General features: G+C 46.7%; 1 protein-coding gene across 3 annotated transcripts in view; it reads left to right on the top strand.

The window, feature by feature from the left end:
* The window catches only part of LOC119959792 (zinc finger protein 239-like), a 28,051-nt gene extending 16,655 nt beyond the window's left edge, over nt 1-11,396 (top strand). The window contains exons 1-3 of one of the 3 annotated variants that reach the window (XR_005459289.1): nt 3,810-3,881; nt 9,136-9,251; nt 11,336-11,396. The gene's annotated coding sequence lies outside the window, so the exon portion shown is untranslated. Of the gene's footprint in view, nt 1-3,809; nt 3,882-9,135; nt 9,259-11,335 lie in introns of those variants that run through there. The other 2 variants (XR_005459291.1, XR_005459290.1) reach the window with 2 other exon arrangements.
* The last annotated feature ends 4,365 nt before the right edge of the window (nt 11,397-15,761 follow it).

Here is a 15,761-nt window from a genome sequence, read left to right as displayed (position 1 = left end):
ATCCAGGTCCACACGCTGAAGACGTGTACAGATTGCCTGCGCTGTGAATGCCGCTCTCTCCTTCCATATGGCCAATGTTACTGAGTCCTGATTAATTAAGTGACTCGGTTAGATTGATGTGGTGCCTGGGAGTCAGAGCATCCTGTCTGTGAATCCACTCCTTGTTTAATCATTTATATCAGTAATTCCTGCAAAGAAAAAAATGCAGAAATTGAGGGTGGATAGTTTTCTAACTTTACATTATTTTTGAAGCCACAAAACCTATTCTCCCTTATCTGCGTTCAAATCAGGCTCGCAACATCTGACCCTTTAAATTGCAACAGCAAAGGGACACTGACCCTTTAAATATGCCGAGTACATGTCAGAGCCACGCATGCTCAGTCGGTCCAAGTCAAACGGGCCGGCAAAGCGCCTGCGCGTTGGCCAAATTCCCAATGGAAAGTGTAGGGATTCTATAGATTCTAGTACCATCATGTTGATGAGAAATAGGAGGGGCCAAGGAGAGATCCTTGTTGGAGAGGAAAGGGAGGTTGGAGATGGGATGGCCGTTTGCAAGGAGGTTGGGCATCAAGGGTTGGTTTCTCAGGAAAGGTGAGGATAGTGTAGTGGCAAAACCAGAAGAAAGCGAGAACTGTTAACAATATCAGTTAATGTGGGGAAGTTGGATGGTCAGCGGTTTAGTGAGAATCGGGTCAAGGGAGCAGAAGTCAGGTCTCATAAACAAGATGAGATTGAACAGGACATAACAGGAAATAGGAGAGAACCTGGAGATAGATATGAGTTCACACTCAGACGAGGGGGAGTTTTAGTGACAGTTTGGCCTGGTGGAGCTCATGGAAGGGAGGGAAGCAGCAGAGGCAGCTGATCAGATTGTCCACTCACTGTAATTACTTGTGAATTCGCTGGTGTGTCAGCAGGCTGGATGACTGAGTGAATCTCTTCCCACAATTGGGGCAGGTGTACGGCCTCTCCCCAGTGTGAGTTCGCTGGTGTACAGTGAGGTCAGATGATGTCTTGAACCCAGTTCCGCAGCAGGAGCACCTGAACGGTTTCTCATCAGTGTGAATATGTTGATGATGCATCAGTTCCCCGGAACTTTTAAAGCACTTCTCAAAGTCTGGGCATTGAAAAGGTCTCTCATCAGTGTGAACACGCTGATGGTAGAGCGGTTCCCGGGAACTTTTATAGCACTTACTGCAGTCTGTACATTTAAATGGTCTCTTCTCATTGTGAACACTCTGGTGATTCAGCAGAGTGGATAACTGAGTGAATCCCTTCCAACATTCAGAGCAAGTGTAAGGTCTCTCCCCAGAGTGAACCCATTGGTGTGTCCGCAGGTTTGATGACCTACTGAACCCACTGCCACACACAGAGCAGGTGAACGGCCTCTCCCCAGTGTGAGTGCTGGTGAGAGCACCTGAACGGTCGCTCGTTGGTGTGAACACGTTGATGGAGTATTAGTGCCCGGGAACATTTACAGCACTTCCCACAGTCTGGACATTTCAAAGGTCTCTCATCCCTGTGAACTCGCATGTGCGTCTTCAAGTCAGATGACCGAGAGAATCCTTTCCCACACGGAGCAGTTGAATGGTTTCTCCCCGGTGTGCACTCACTGGTGTTGCAGCAGGCCGAATGATCGAAATAATTTCTTCCCACGACCAGCATGTCTGGGATGATAAATTTCCAGTTGAGATGTGGATCTGAATCCCTCCTCACATTCCCACGGTTTCTCCTCACTGTGAACGCTGCTTTTTCCTTCCATGGTCAAAATTCACCAATAGTCAGGTTACGATGAATTCGGTGACGTTGTCTGATGCTGATGTAATGTTTGATCTGAGTTTCCTGACTGCAAATCCTCCCCTTCTAACTCTGAAATTGTTTAAAACAGAAAAAAGGAAATGAGAGAGAACCCACAAAAACACAAAGGCAGGTTGTGAAATTGAGCTGAATGAATCTGGTCACTTGTGGGGCCGGCACTGAGAAAAAGTGACCACAAAAACTGTTGAATCTTTTGTGGAAAGTGAACTAGTTTATTCATGTCCTTCAGGGAAGGGAACCTGCCGCCCGGCCTGAGCCCACACAAGAATCAGGCCTCTGCAAGAACACAAGAAATAGGAGAAGTAGACCATTCGGCCCGTCGACCTTGCTCTGCCATTGAACACGATTGTGGCTGATCTCAGTCTTCAATTCCACCTTTCCTATTAGCTCTCTATGTCCTTTGACTTCCTGAGAGACCAAAAATCTCATAATCTCAGCCTTCAATATATTCATTGATGGATCATCCACAACCCTCTTGGCGAGAGAATTCTCTGCAAGAAACCGAGAGAGAAAGTCAAAAAGAATAAGGGAAAGGGAGAGAGAGTGAGAACAGGGGGGGGGGGGGGGGGGGGGGGGGGGGGGACATCATGTCCCAGGTACTGAAAACCAGGGTGGTGATGAGTCCAGTGGTGGCAATTCTTGGGGTCCCGGAAGACCCGGGTGTCCAGGAGAGAGAGCCCGACGTCTTGGCCTTTGCTTCCGCGGTAGCCTGGCGATGTACACTGCTGGCATGGAGGGACTTAAAGCCCCCAAAGACCGAAGCATGGCTCTCGGACATGTCGAGCTTTTTAGGGCTGGATAAAATAAGTTCGCCTTAAGAGGATCTGTATTAGGGTTCACCCGAAGGTGGCAACCATTCATCGACTTCTTCGCGGGGAATTAAATGTCAGCAGGGGGGGGGAGATTAGAGTAGAATAGGGGGGATAAATAGGCGGGTACTGTTTATGAGAGAGGAGTGGTCTTTTGCACTATGTTTCTGCTTTGTGTTGATATTTGCACATAACTGTAACTGTTTACAATGCCAAAAATACCTCAATAAAATTGTTTATTTTTTAAAAGACTGAACCCATTCCCTTTCATCCCCTCTACAAACTCCACTCCCTTGCCACCAATTCCATTCCTGTCAAATGTCTGAGGCTAAAACAGACTGTTCACAACCATGGTGAAATATTTCACCCCGAGATGAGCTCTTGACCACAGATCCATATTGTCACCAAGATTGCCGATTTCCACCTCAGGAACATAGCTTGACTCCACCTTAGTCTCTGTTCATCTGCTGCAGAAACCATCATATATTCTTCTGTTCCCTCTCAAATAAATTATTCCAATGCACTCGCAGCCAGACTCCAACATTAAACAACCCCCTCCATCCCATCCCAAACTCTGCTACCCATGTGCTTACTCACACCAGCCCCGTGCCCACTGATCCACTGAAATGCTTCCTTTTAAAAGGCACAAAAAGTTTAAATTTCTCATTCTTCTTTTCCTCCATGGTAGTGATCATCCTGATCACTGTAATCTCCTCCACACACACCCCTTTGAGATCTCTGCACTCATTTAATTCCAGCCATTTGAATATTCCTGATTTGAATCTCTCCACCGTTACTGCGTTGCCAAGGCCTCAATTTCTGGAATTTCCTCCTTAAAACACCGACTCTCAAACTCACTTTCCTCAGTTAAGATTCTCCTTAAAATCTACTATCTCCTCATGTGGCTCAGTGTCAATTGTTATTTTGTAATGTTTCTCTGAACTTTTCTCTGAAAAGTTATATTCTGTTCAAGTCATAATATAAATTTGAATTATTGTCACCGCCCTCGGCAGATATTCTGCCCCATAAATAGGAATTTGTAACTCAGAGTGAAGCAGTTTGCTGAACATTCTGTCATGAAGAAACGTTTCAAAAATGTTGCCCCCAACAATGATGGCGACTGAGCATGCGCTCTGCTACTCGTGCCCCAATGTGGGTGCGCATGCGTACCGCTGCCAGTACCAAATAAAGATGGCGGCCACATCGTCTCGTCTGCAACAAAGCTGCGGCCTCCGCTCAGATCCCCAGGCACCGGTAGGTTATTTTTCCGGATCTTCGGTGCAAATAACATGTTCACGAAGCGTGTCTAACGACCCGCCTGATTCATCTCTCCCTCCGTTCCGCCATTTCCACCTTCACGGATTGTGGTTCCGAGAACGAACGTTTTTCTCTGTCGCCATTAATCACACTGCGCATGCTTCACTCAGTCCAGCCCGAGCCCCTCGTTCATGCTGATTGGTTGGAGGACCAGTCACTCCTTACTGGTCCTCCGTTCCAGCCCACTCTTTGCCTATTGGTCGGTGCTGCCTTCAATCACTTCGCGCATTGAGAGATGTCAAGTGAGAGGTCTGTGTCGTGGGGCGGGGTTTACAAACCGCACTGGGGCCCTGGAGCCGAATGTGAAACAATGAACATGCTCCACTCTCACTTTCCGTCACTTCCGGCTTCTCTCCACAAACAACCTCAGAGAGACCAGGGGGGGAGACACTGACCCAGTGACAATGTCACTGCATTAGTCACCCAGAGAGACAGGAGAATGTTCTGGGGACATTGGCTCCAAACCATTCAATTAATAAAATCTGGAATTTAAAGTTAATCTCAATGATGGTTCAGGACTGGCAGTTAAACATCCAAGGATATACAACCTATCGAAAAGACAGGGAGGTGGGCCGAGGGGGTGGGGTTGCCTTGTTAGTTAAGAACAAAATTAAATCTATGGCACTAAACGACATAGGGTCGGATGATGTGGAATCTGTGTGGGTAGAATTGAGGAACCACAAAGGCAAAAAAACCATAATGGGAGTTATGTACAGACCTCCTAACAGTGGTCAGGACCAGGGGCGCAACATGTACCGGGAAATAGAAAAGGCATGTCAGAAAGGCAAGGTCACGGTGATCATGGGGGACTTCAATATGCAGGTGGATTGGGTAAATAACGTAGCCAGTGGATCCAAAGAAAAGGAATTCATGGAATGCTTACAAGATGGCTTTTTGGAACAGCTTGTCATGGAGCCCACAAGGGAGCAGGCTATTCTGGACCTAGTGCTATGTAATGAACCAGACTTTATAAAAGATCTTAAAGTAAGGGAACACTTAGGAAGCAGCGATCATAATATGGTTGAGTTCAGGCTGCAGTTTGAAAGAGAGAAGGCAAAATCGGATGTAATGGTGTTACAGTTAAATAAAGGTAATTACGAGGGCATGAGAGAGGAACTGGCGAAAATCGACTGGAAGCAGACCCTAGTGGGGAAGACAGCAGAGCAAAAATGGCAGGAGTTTGTATGCATAATTGAGGACACTGTACAGAGGTTCATCCCCAAGAAAAGAAAGATTATCCGGGGAGGGATTAGACAGCCATGGCTGACAAAGGAGGTCAGGAAATGTATCAAATAAAAAGAGAGATCCTATAAAGTGGCCGAAAGCACTGGGAAATCAGAAGATTGGGAAGGCTACAAAAACAAACAGAGGTTAACAAAGAGACAAATAAGGAAAGAGAGAATCAAATATGAAGGCAGGCTAGCCAGTAATATAAGAAATGATAGTAAAAGTTTCTTTCAATATATAAGAAACAAACGACAGGCCAAAGTAGACATTGGGCCAATTCAAACTGATTCCGGAAGGCTAGTGATGGGAGACGAGGAAATGGCTGGAGAACTTAATAAGTACTTTGCGTCTGTCTTCACAGTGGAAGACATGAGTAATATCCCAAAAATTATAGAGGGTCAGGGGGCTGAGTTGAGTATGGTTGCCATTACAAAAGAGATGGTGCTAAAAAAGCTAAAAGGTCTTAAAATTGACAAATCTCCTGGCCCCGATGGGCTACACCCTAGAGTTCTGAGAGAGGTGGCTGAAGAAATAGCGGAAGCGTTGGTTGAGATCTTTCAAAAATCACTGGAGTCAGGGAAAGTCCCGGACGATTGGAAGATCGCTGTTGTAACCCCCTTGTTCAAGAAAGGATCAAGACAAAAGATGGAAAATTATAGGCCAATTAGCCTAACCTCGGTTGTTGGTAAAATTCTAGAATCAATCGTTAAGGATGAGATTTCTAAATTCTTGGAAGAACAGGGTCGGATTAGAACAAGTCAACATGGATTTAGTAAGGGGAGGTCGTGCCTGACGAACCTGTTAGAATTCTTTGAGGAGGTGACAAGTAGGTTAGACCAGGGAAACCCAGTGGATGTGGTCTATCTGGATTTCCAAAAGGCCTTTGATAAGGTGCCACACAGGAGGCTGCTGAGTAAGGTGAGGGCCCATGGTGTTCGAGGTGAGCTACTGGCATGGGTTGAGGATTGGCTGTCTGACAGAAGGCAGAGAGTTGGGATAAAAGGTTCTTTTTCGGAATGGCAGCCGGTGACCAGCGGTGTCCCACAGGGTTCAGTGTTGGGGCCACAGCTGTTCACCATATATATTAATGATCTGGATGAAGGGACCGGGGGCATTCTAGCGAAGTTTGCCGATGATACGAAGTTAGGTGGTCAGGCAGGTAGTGCTGAGGAAGTGGGGAGGCTGCAGAAGGATCTAGACAGTTTGGGAGAGTGGTGCAGGAAATGGCTGATGCAATTCAACGTGAGAAAATGTGAGGTCTTGCACTTTGGAAAAAAGAATCCAAGCATAGACTACTTTCTAAACGGTGAGAAAATTCATAATGCCAAAGTACAAAGGGATCTGGGAGTGCTCGTCGAGGATTCCCTAAAGGTAAACATGCAGGTTGAATCTGTGATTAAGAAAGCAAATGCAATGTTGTCATTTATCTCAAGAGGGTTGGAATATAAAAGCAGCGATGTGCTACTGAGCCTTTATAAGGCTCTGGTTAGGCCCCATTTGGAGTACTGTGTCCAGTTTTGGGCCCCACATCTCAGGAAGGACATACTGGCACTGGAGCGTGTCCAGCGGAGATTCACACGGATGATCCCTGGAATGGCGGGTCTAACATATGATGAACGGCTGAGGATCCTGGGATTGTATTCATTGGAGTTTAGAAGGTTAAGGGGAGATCTAATAGAAACTTACAAGATAATACATGGCTTAGAAAGGGTGGACGCAAAGAAACTGTTTCCGTTAGGCGAGGAGACGAGGACCCGTGGGCACATCCTTAGAATTAGAGGGGGTAAATTCAGAACAGAAATGCGGAGACATTTCTTCAGCCAGAGAGTGGTGGGCCTGTGGAATTCATTGCCGCAGAGTGCAGTGGAGGCCGGGACGCTAAATGGCTTCAAGGCAGAGATAGATAAATTCTTGATGTCGCGAGAAATTAAGGGCTACGGGGAGAATGCTGGTAGGTGGAGTTGAAATGCCCATCAGCCATGATTGAATAGTGGAGTGGACTCGATGGGCCGAATGGCCTTACTTCCACTCCTATGTCTTATGGTCTTATGGTGACTGAGGGTCACTGAGAAAATCTCCAATGTCACTGGATTAGGTCAGAAAGTAGGAAACTAGTTAGTTTAAAGTCTGTTGTTGGGAAACTGTTGGAATCCATTATTGAGGAAGCTCTGGACATTTGGAAAGTCAAACTGCAATCCATCAGAGTCTGCGTGGTTTTGTGAAGGGTAAATCATGTTTGACTCATTTTGTGCAGTTCTTGGAAGATGTAACAAGCCAAGTGGATAATGGGGTCCTGTAGATGTATTTGGACTCCCAGAATACATTTGATAAGGTGTCACACAAAAGGTAATAACATAAAATCCCACGGGGTTGAGAGATAATATATTAGCTTGGATAGAGGATTGGCTAACCAGCAGACAGCAGAGAGTGGGGATTAGATTTATTGACACATGTACTGAAGAAAAATGTTTTTACCCAGACTGTGATGACGGTCTGGAATGCACTGACTTCAGAGGGTGATCGAGACGGGTTGCCTCACATCCTCTAAAAAAGTGCCTGGATGAAGACTGGCACGTCATAACATTGAAAGCTATGAGCCAAGTGCTGGCAAATGGGATTAGGTAGGTGGGTCAGGTTTATCATGTGTCGGTGCTAACTCGATGGACTAAAGGGCCTCTTCTGCACTGTGAAAAAAATGAAATGAAAATCGCTTATTGTCACAAGTAGGCTTCAAATGAAGTTACTGTGAAAAGCCCCTAGTCGCCACATTCCGGCGCCTGTTTGGGAAGGCTGATACGGGAATTGAACCATGCTGCTGGCCTGCCTTGGTCTGCTTTAAAAGCCAGCGATTTAGCCCAGTGTGCTAAACCAACCCATCTGAGTTGCTGATGATACAAAGTTCAGTGGCATCATAGACAGCATAGATGATTGCATTAAATTGCAAGAAGATATTGACAGACAAGGTGAATGGTCAAGATTGTGGCAGTATAAACAAGTGTGAGGTTATCTGTTTTGAACCAAAAAAGGATCGAACTGAGCACTTTCTGAATGGAAAGAGGTTAATTACAGTCGGTGTCCAAAGAGACTTGGGGTTCATAGAATCTACAGCACGGAGACAGGCCCTTCGGCCCAAACTGGTCCATGCCAACCAAAAAGCTCATCTACGCTAACCCCATATACCCGCATTTGGCCCATATCCCTCTGAACCTTTCCTATTCATGCATCTGTCCAAATGCCTTTTCAGTGTTGGCAATGTCCCTGCCTCAACTCCTTCCTCCGGCAGCTCATTCCGTACTATCCTCTGTGTAAAACCATTGATCCTTAGGTTCCCATTAATTCTTTCCCCTCTTAACATAAACATGTGCCCTCTGGTTCTCGATTTCCCAACGCTGGGGAAAAGACTGAGTGCATTCACCCTCTCCATACCTCATGATCTTATACACCTCGATAAGATCACCCCTCATTCCCCACGCTCTAAAGATAAAGGTCCTGGCCTGTCCAGTCTCTCCCTATAACTCAGTCCCTTGCCTGGCAACATCCTTGTAAATCTCTTCTGCGCTCTCTCCACTCTAATAACATCTTTCCTACAGCAAGGCGACCAAACTGAACACCTGCCAACTAGGCCGTGAATCCCCGAGATAAGTTATTTATATTTACTGTTCCGAAGCTCCTCCTGCTCGGGTTCACACCAACTCTGCTCCCTGTGTTGGTGAGATTCATACCTGGGTGTCTGGAAAATTGTTAGGACAGTAACTGTCCTGTCAGGTAATGAGTCCTTTTGCTTCCCAATTGGCCGAGGAAGGCAGTGTGTCACAAGGATGGATGTGTTGACCGAATAATGGCTGGAGGATGGGGGCAGGTCATGTGATAAAACCTCCAGGAATACATTTAATCAAAGTTGGCGAGGAGAGAATGTTGTGAATTTCTATCCTAAACTGACAGTAAGGTTTCTGTAAATTTACAGGATACTGGAAGTGGAGGTTTAACAGATGGGAAACGCAAACCAAACGTCACATCGCGATCTGATAGAGTCACTCGGTTCATCAGAAACTGAATTTCAGCAGCATCTGGGTGTGGAAGGTAAAAGGTTTGTCTGTTCTGTCTGTGAGGGAAGATTTCAGGTCTCAGTGTGACTGGAAAAGCCCCGAGATTCACAAACCCTGGTTAGACCAAACCTGGAGAACTGTGTTCAGTTCTGGGCAACAAACCTGAGGAAGGATAGAATGGCCTTGGAGGGACTGTAGCACAGATTTACCTGAGCGATATCTGAACCCTATGGGGTCAAATTACAAAACTAGATTGCACAAAAGAGTCAGAGACATGATGGCCCAAAGAAGGACATTCGGCCCATTTAGTCCATGCTAGCTCTCTGGAGCAATCCAGTCAGTGCCATTCTCCTGCTCTATCCCTGTATCATAGAACATAGACATAGAACAGTACAGCACAGAACAGGCCCTTCGGCCCTCGATGTTGTGCCGAGCCATGATCACCCTACTCAAACCCACGTATCCACCCTATACCCGTAACCCAATAACCCCCCCCCTTAACCTTACTTTTTAGGACACTACGGGCAATTTAGCATGGCCAATCCACCTAACCCGCACATCTTTGGATTGTGGGAGGAAACCGGAGCACCCGGAGGAAACCCACGCACACATGGGGAGGACGTGCAGACTCCGCACAGACAGTGACCCAGCCGGGAATCGAACCTGGGACCCTGGAGCTGTGAAGCATTTATGCTAACCACCATGCTACCGTGTTGCCCAATCCTCGCAGGTTTATTTTCCTCAGATGTCTACCAAATTTACTTTTGAAATCAATGATTCATTGTGTCTATTTTCAAACTCCCTGATAGGCAGCAGGTTTCAGGTTATTGCCGCTCGCTGTGTAAAAACATATATTTCATATTACCTCATATCTCCTGTAGCTTTTACATACAAACTAGGAACAGGCCACTCGGCCCCTCGAGCCTGCTCAGCATTCAATAAGATTGCAGCTGATCTCATTCTAACCTCAACTCCACATTCCTGCCTACCCCTGATGACCTTTCACCCTCTTGCTCATCAAGAATCTATCCAGCTCTGCCTTAAAAATATTCAAGGACTCTGCTTCCTCTGCCTTTTAAGGACGCGAGTTCCAAAGTCTGATAACCCTCAAGAGAATAAAAAATCCTCATCTCCATCTGAAATGGGTGACTTCTTATTTTGCAACAGTGACACCCTCGTTCTCGATTCTCCCACAAGAGGAAACATCCTCTCCACATCAGGATCTTGTGTAGTTCAATCCAGGTTTTACCCAAAACTTTAAATCTGTGTCCCTAGTGGTTGTACGATCAGTGAATGGAAACAGTTTTTTTGCCCATCTGATCAAAACTTGGCATAACCTTGTGGACCTGAATCAAATCTCCCCTCAACCTCCTTTGCTGGAACCATTCTGGTAAATCTCCTCTGCACCTTCTCCAAGAATCTTCACATCCTTCCTGAAGAGTGGTGACCAGAGCTTTATAAAGATTCATAGAATAGAATTAGAACCATAGAATTCCTACAGTGCAGAAGGAGGGCTATTCGGCCCATCGAGTCTGCACTGATTCTCTGAAAGGGCACCCTGCCTCGGCCCACACCCCTACCCTGTCCCTGTAACCCCATAGCCCCACCTAACCCGCACATCCCTGGACACTAACGGACAATTTATCAAAGCCAATCCACCTAACTTGCCCTTCTTTGGACTGTTGGAAGAAACCTGAGCACCGGGTGGAAACCCACGCAGACACGGGGAGAAACTGCAAACTCCACACAGACAGTCACGAACGCCGAAATTGAACCTGGGTCCCTGGCTCTGTGAGACAGCAGTGCTAATCACCGTGCCACCAGAAACATTGTTTCGGTATCATTATTCCTGTTTATGAAGCTCAAGATCGAATTTGCTTTGCCAACTACTCTCTTATTATGTCTTGTAGATGTACAAAATCACTCTTCACCTCTTTCTCGCTCCTCCCAAAGAGGCCAGTTGGATTTTTATGACAATCCAGCAGTTTTCATGGTCACTTTTTCCCAGAGCCGGCCCCACAAATGACCAGATTCATTCAGCTCAATTTCACAACCTGCCTTTGTGTTTTTGTGGGTTCTCTCTCATTCCCTATTTTCTGTTTTCAATCAATTTCATAGGGTGTTCGAAGGGGAGGCTTCAAAGTCCGGAAACGCAAACCAAACATCACATCAGGATCTGACAGAGTCCTCAATTTATCATATCCTGAATATCATCGATCATGGAAGGAAAAAGCATCGTTCACAGTGGGGAGAAACCGTACACTGTGTTGTGTGTGTGGACGAGGGATTCACTCAATCATCAGGCCTCACGAGACACAAATGCAGTCACACTGAGGAGAAACCGTGGAAATGTGTGGACTGTGGGAAAGGATTCACTTCCCCATCCAAGCTAGAAATTCATCGACGCAGTCACACTGGGGAGAGACCATTCACCTGCTCCATGTGTGGGAAGGGATTCACTCAGTCATCCAACCTGTGGAATCATCAGCGAGTTCACACTGATGAGAGACTATTCACCTGCTCCAAGTGTGGGATGGGATTTGCTATTTCAGCCAACCTGCTGAGTCACCAGCGAGTTCACACTGGGGAGAGACCATTTCAGTGTCCAGACTGCGGGAAATGCTATAAACGTTCTGGGGAACTGAGGAGTCATCAACGTGTTCACACTAATGAGAAGCCGTTCAAGTGCTCTCACTGCGGGACTGGGTTCAGACAATCATCTGACCTCATTGTACATCAGCGAATTCACACTGGGGAGAGGCCATTCACCTGCTCCGAGTGTGGGAAGGGATTCACTCAGTCAACCAACTTGCTGACACACCAGCGAATTCACACTCGGGAGAGACCATTCACCTGCTCCGAGTGTGGGAAGAGATTCACTGAGTCATCTGCTCTGTCCACACACCTGCGAGTTCACACTGGGGAGAAACCATTCACCTGCTCAGTGTGTGGGAAGGGATTTACTATTTCAGCCAACCTGCTGAGTCACCAGCGGGTTCACACTGATGAGAGGCCATTTCAATGTCCAGACTGCAGGAAGTGCTTTAAACGTTCTGGGGATCTGATGAGCCATCAGCGTGTTCACACTGACGAGAAATCGTTCAGGTGCTCTTACTGCGGGACTGGATTCAGGCACTCATCTCACCTCACTGTACATCAGCGAATTCACACCTGGGGAGAGGCCATTCACCTGCTCCGAGTGCGGGAAGAGATTCACTGAGTCATCCAACCTGCTGAAGCACCAGCGAATTCACACTCGGGAGAAGGCCATTCACTTGTGAGTGTGGGAAGGGATTCACCACTTCAACCCACCTGCTGAGACACCAACGAGGCCACAAGTAACCACAGTGATTGGGTTTTGCTGTTCCTCACATTCAGGACTGAACCATGTTCATTTGGGTCTCTTTCTGCTGATAACAAACTCCAGCCCATTTACAGGGGCTAATATTCTGGCTAAAAGTCAAATAAATTAGATTTGTGTTAAATACACAGCGTCTTGAAACATTTTTTATATCTCTAACACAAGTTAGTTCCTTTTGAAGTACTCTCGCTCTCCCCTGTCTCTTCCATCCTCACCTCCAACAAGAAGTGTGAGGAGCCTGTGGAGCTTCTTTGTGACTGAGATTGAGTCAATCCGATCAGCTGCCTCTGCTGCTTCCCTCCCTTCCACGAGCCCACCGGACCAAACTGTCTCTAAATTTCATCCTTTCCGGAGCCCTGAACCCACATCTTTCTCTAGTTTCTCTCCCATCTCCCCTCAAGCCCTCTCAGAGCTCATCTTGTCCATGAGATCCAGCTCCTGCTCCATCAACCCTATTCCCACTGAGCTACTGATCAGCCAACTACCCTGTGTCCATGGATATTGTCAACATTTCTCTCTCTTCAGGTACTGTCCCTGTGCCCTTCAAATCTGCCATCCTGCTTCAACCACTGGAGGATGGTTCACATCAGAGAATGGGGGAGGAGGGATAATAAATAAGAGCTTACACTTTGCACTCAAATCAATGAGGACTCTGATCTCTGGCAAGGAAGGAAACCCTGGCAGGTGGGCGGGGAGGATTCACAAAAACCCGCTGGAGGCCCCAAACCCCCAATCAGACCCATTGATTTTATTGTCAGTCTGCAGACAGGAGCTGGAGAACTGAACCCAGGCAGAGGAGAGGGAGGGAGAAAACTGGGAGTGGAGGAAAGAAATGGTGCAGATAGTGAGATGGGTTTGGATTTCAGCCCAGGGAGGAGGGAGAGTGTGTGGGATGGGGATTTACAGCTTTGGGGGAACAAGAGAGGAAACAATGTTCCAGAGAAACTAGAATTGTCTCTTCAGAATTTCTATTCTGTACTGAGAGTGAGGATTTTGTAAATTCCTTTTGCAAGGTATTAAAAGGGGAGGATTCAAAGACTGGAAACTCAAACCAAATATTACAACAACATTTGGCTGAGTTAATGGCTTATCAATAGCTGGTAATCCACGGCCTTTGAATGTGGAAGGAGAAATGTTTGTTCTATCTGTGGGAGAACAGTTCAAACAGCAGTGTGACTGGAAAAGGACAGAGGCACAGACACATCTGAGTGACAGTGTTCCAGTACACTGACTGTGCAAAGTGCAGGTTTGGTGGATTGACTATGGTGAATTGCCCCTTAGTGTCCAATGGTGAAGTGGGGTTACGGGGAGAGGGCAGGTGAAGTGCGCCTGGGTAGGGTGCTCTTTTGCAGGGTAGATGCAAACCCGATGGGCCAAATGGCCTCCTTCTGCACTTGTAGGGGTTCAATGCTAGACCTGTTGAGTTAATCTCGCATTTTCTGTTTTCACTCTACACACATTTTTAATCCACTAATTATATTTATTGGACCACTGAACCAGCAACTACTGAGCAGTGTGTTGATGTTTCAGCTACTTTGTAGGATTTTCTCTCAGTCTGATGGGTCTGCCTGGTGGTATTTCCCTGGTACTGTCCATGTGTTTGGGTGTTTGGTATTTTAGGGAGCAGGTAGAACTTTCTTGGTTCTACTTGTTGTCCCCTCAGATATTCCACCTGTTTTTGGTTAATGTGTCTGGAGTCTGAGTTCTTCCAGTCTGTCTCCAATTCTCCTTCCTGTCTCGGGTATATGGGTCTAGGAAGCTTGGTGTGATTCATGTTGTCTGGTTCTCTGTCTGTCTCCAGCAGGTATTGTTGTCTCTCGATAATGACTGTGCTGCTACCCTTGTCTTCTGGTCTTATGGACATATCCGTGTTGGATCCAAGCTCCCGGATTGTCTGTCTTTCTCTCCGGGTGAGATTCTGTTTGTCTCTTGTATTTCACTGTGACAGGGCAGAGACCTGATTGAAGGGTTCAAACATGGGAATTCTGGGAAAGATAGTCAAGGATTTGGGGGATGACAACATGTTTAAAGAGTTAGGAGAGGAGAGGGAGGTTGAAGATGAGGCAGTAATTTGTAAGGATGGCTTGAACCAAATACACAGCCTGCACCATTCGCGTGGAGGAGGAAACATCCATGTATTCTGTGTGGACAAGGCTTCAACTGGTTGTCAGTACTAAAGAGATAAAAGGACACCTGGATCATGAAGACATGGAAATGTGGGGAATGTGGGAAGGGATTTGATTATCGATGCCTGCTGGAAACTCACCGACGTATTCACACAGGAGAGAGACCATTCACCTGCTCTGAATGTGGGAAAGCTTTTACTCAATCAGCTGGCCTCATGTTACACTAACTAATTCATGCAAAAGGCAAACCATTCAGCTGCACTTCCTGTGAAAGAAAGTTCAGGCATTCCTCTTCCCTCACAGCACATCAATACACTCACACTGGGGAGCGACCGTCCACCTGCTACACTTGTGGGAAGGGATTCACGTATTCTTCCGCCAGCACAACAGTGAGTTCACACTGGGGAGAGGCCATTCACCTGCTACAATTATGGGAAGGGATTCACTCAGTTATCCAACCTGCATACACACCAGCGGGTTCGTGCTGAGAAGAGGCTGTTCACCTGTTCTGTGTGTGGGTAGGGATTCACTCAGTCAGCTAGGCTCATGTTACACCAATGAATTCACTCTGAGGACAGAGCATTCAGCTGCATGTCCTGTGGAATGCGGTTCACGTTTTCATCTCAGTATACACAATTGTGTTCACACCCCAGGGAGAGACCATTTATCTCCTCAGTGTGCGGGAAGGGATTTACTCAATCATCCAGTCTGCTCAGACACCAGCAAAGTTACTATGGAGAAGCCGTTCAGCTGCAGTTTAATTGGAAAGACGCTCAGGAAGTCATCCACCTTCAGTGCGCACCAACAAATTCACAAAGGGCCGAGACCGACCATCGACACTGTGGGAAGGGATTCACTCAATAACGATATGAGCCGAGACATCAGCAAGTTGGCAAGTGACTGCAAGGGTTGGATTTTGCTGTTTATGCTGCTGTTATTCACATCCAGGATTGATGGTGTGACAATATCTGGTTTGATTCTGCTGATATTAACAAACCCTAGAACTGGCTGCAGTTTAATATTTTCAGATGTCACTGATTCTCGGGGCTGCGATGTC

The sequence above is a fragment of the Scyliorhinus canicula genome, unplaced genomic scaffold (assembly GCF_902713615.1).
Source record: "Scyliorhinus canicula unplaced genomic scaffold, sScyCan1.1, whole genome shotgun sequence".
In the NCBI taxonomy this organism is placed as follows: domain Eukaryota; kingdom Metazoa; phylum Chordata; class Chondrichthyes; order Carcharhiniformes; family Scyliorhinidae; genus Scyliorhinus; species Scyliorhinus canicula.
This window is presented reverse-complemented; position numbering and strand designations above follow the sequence as displayed.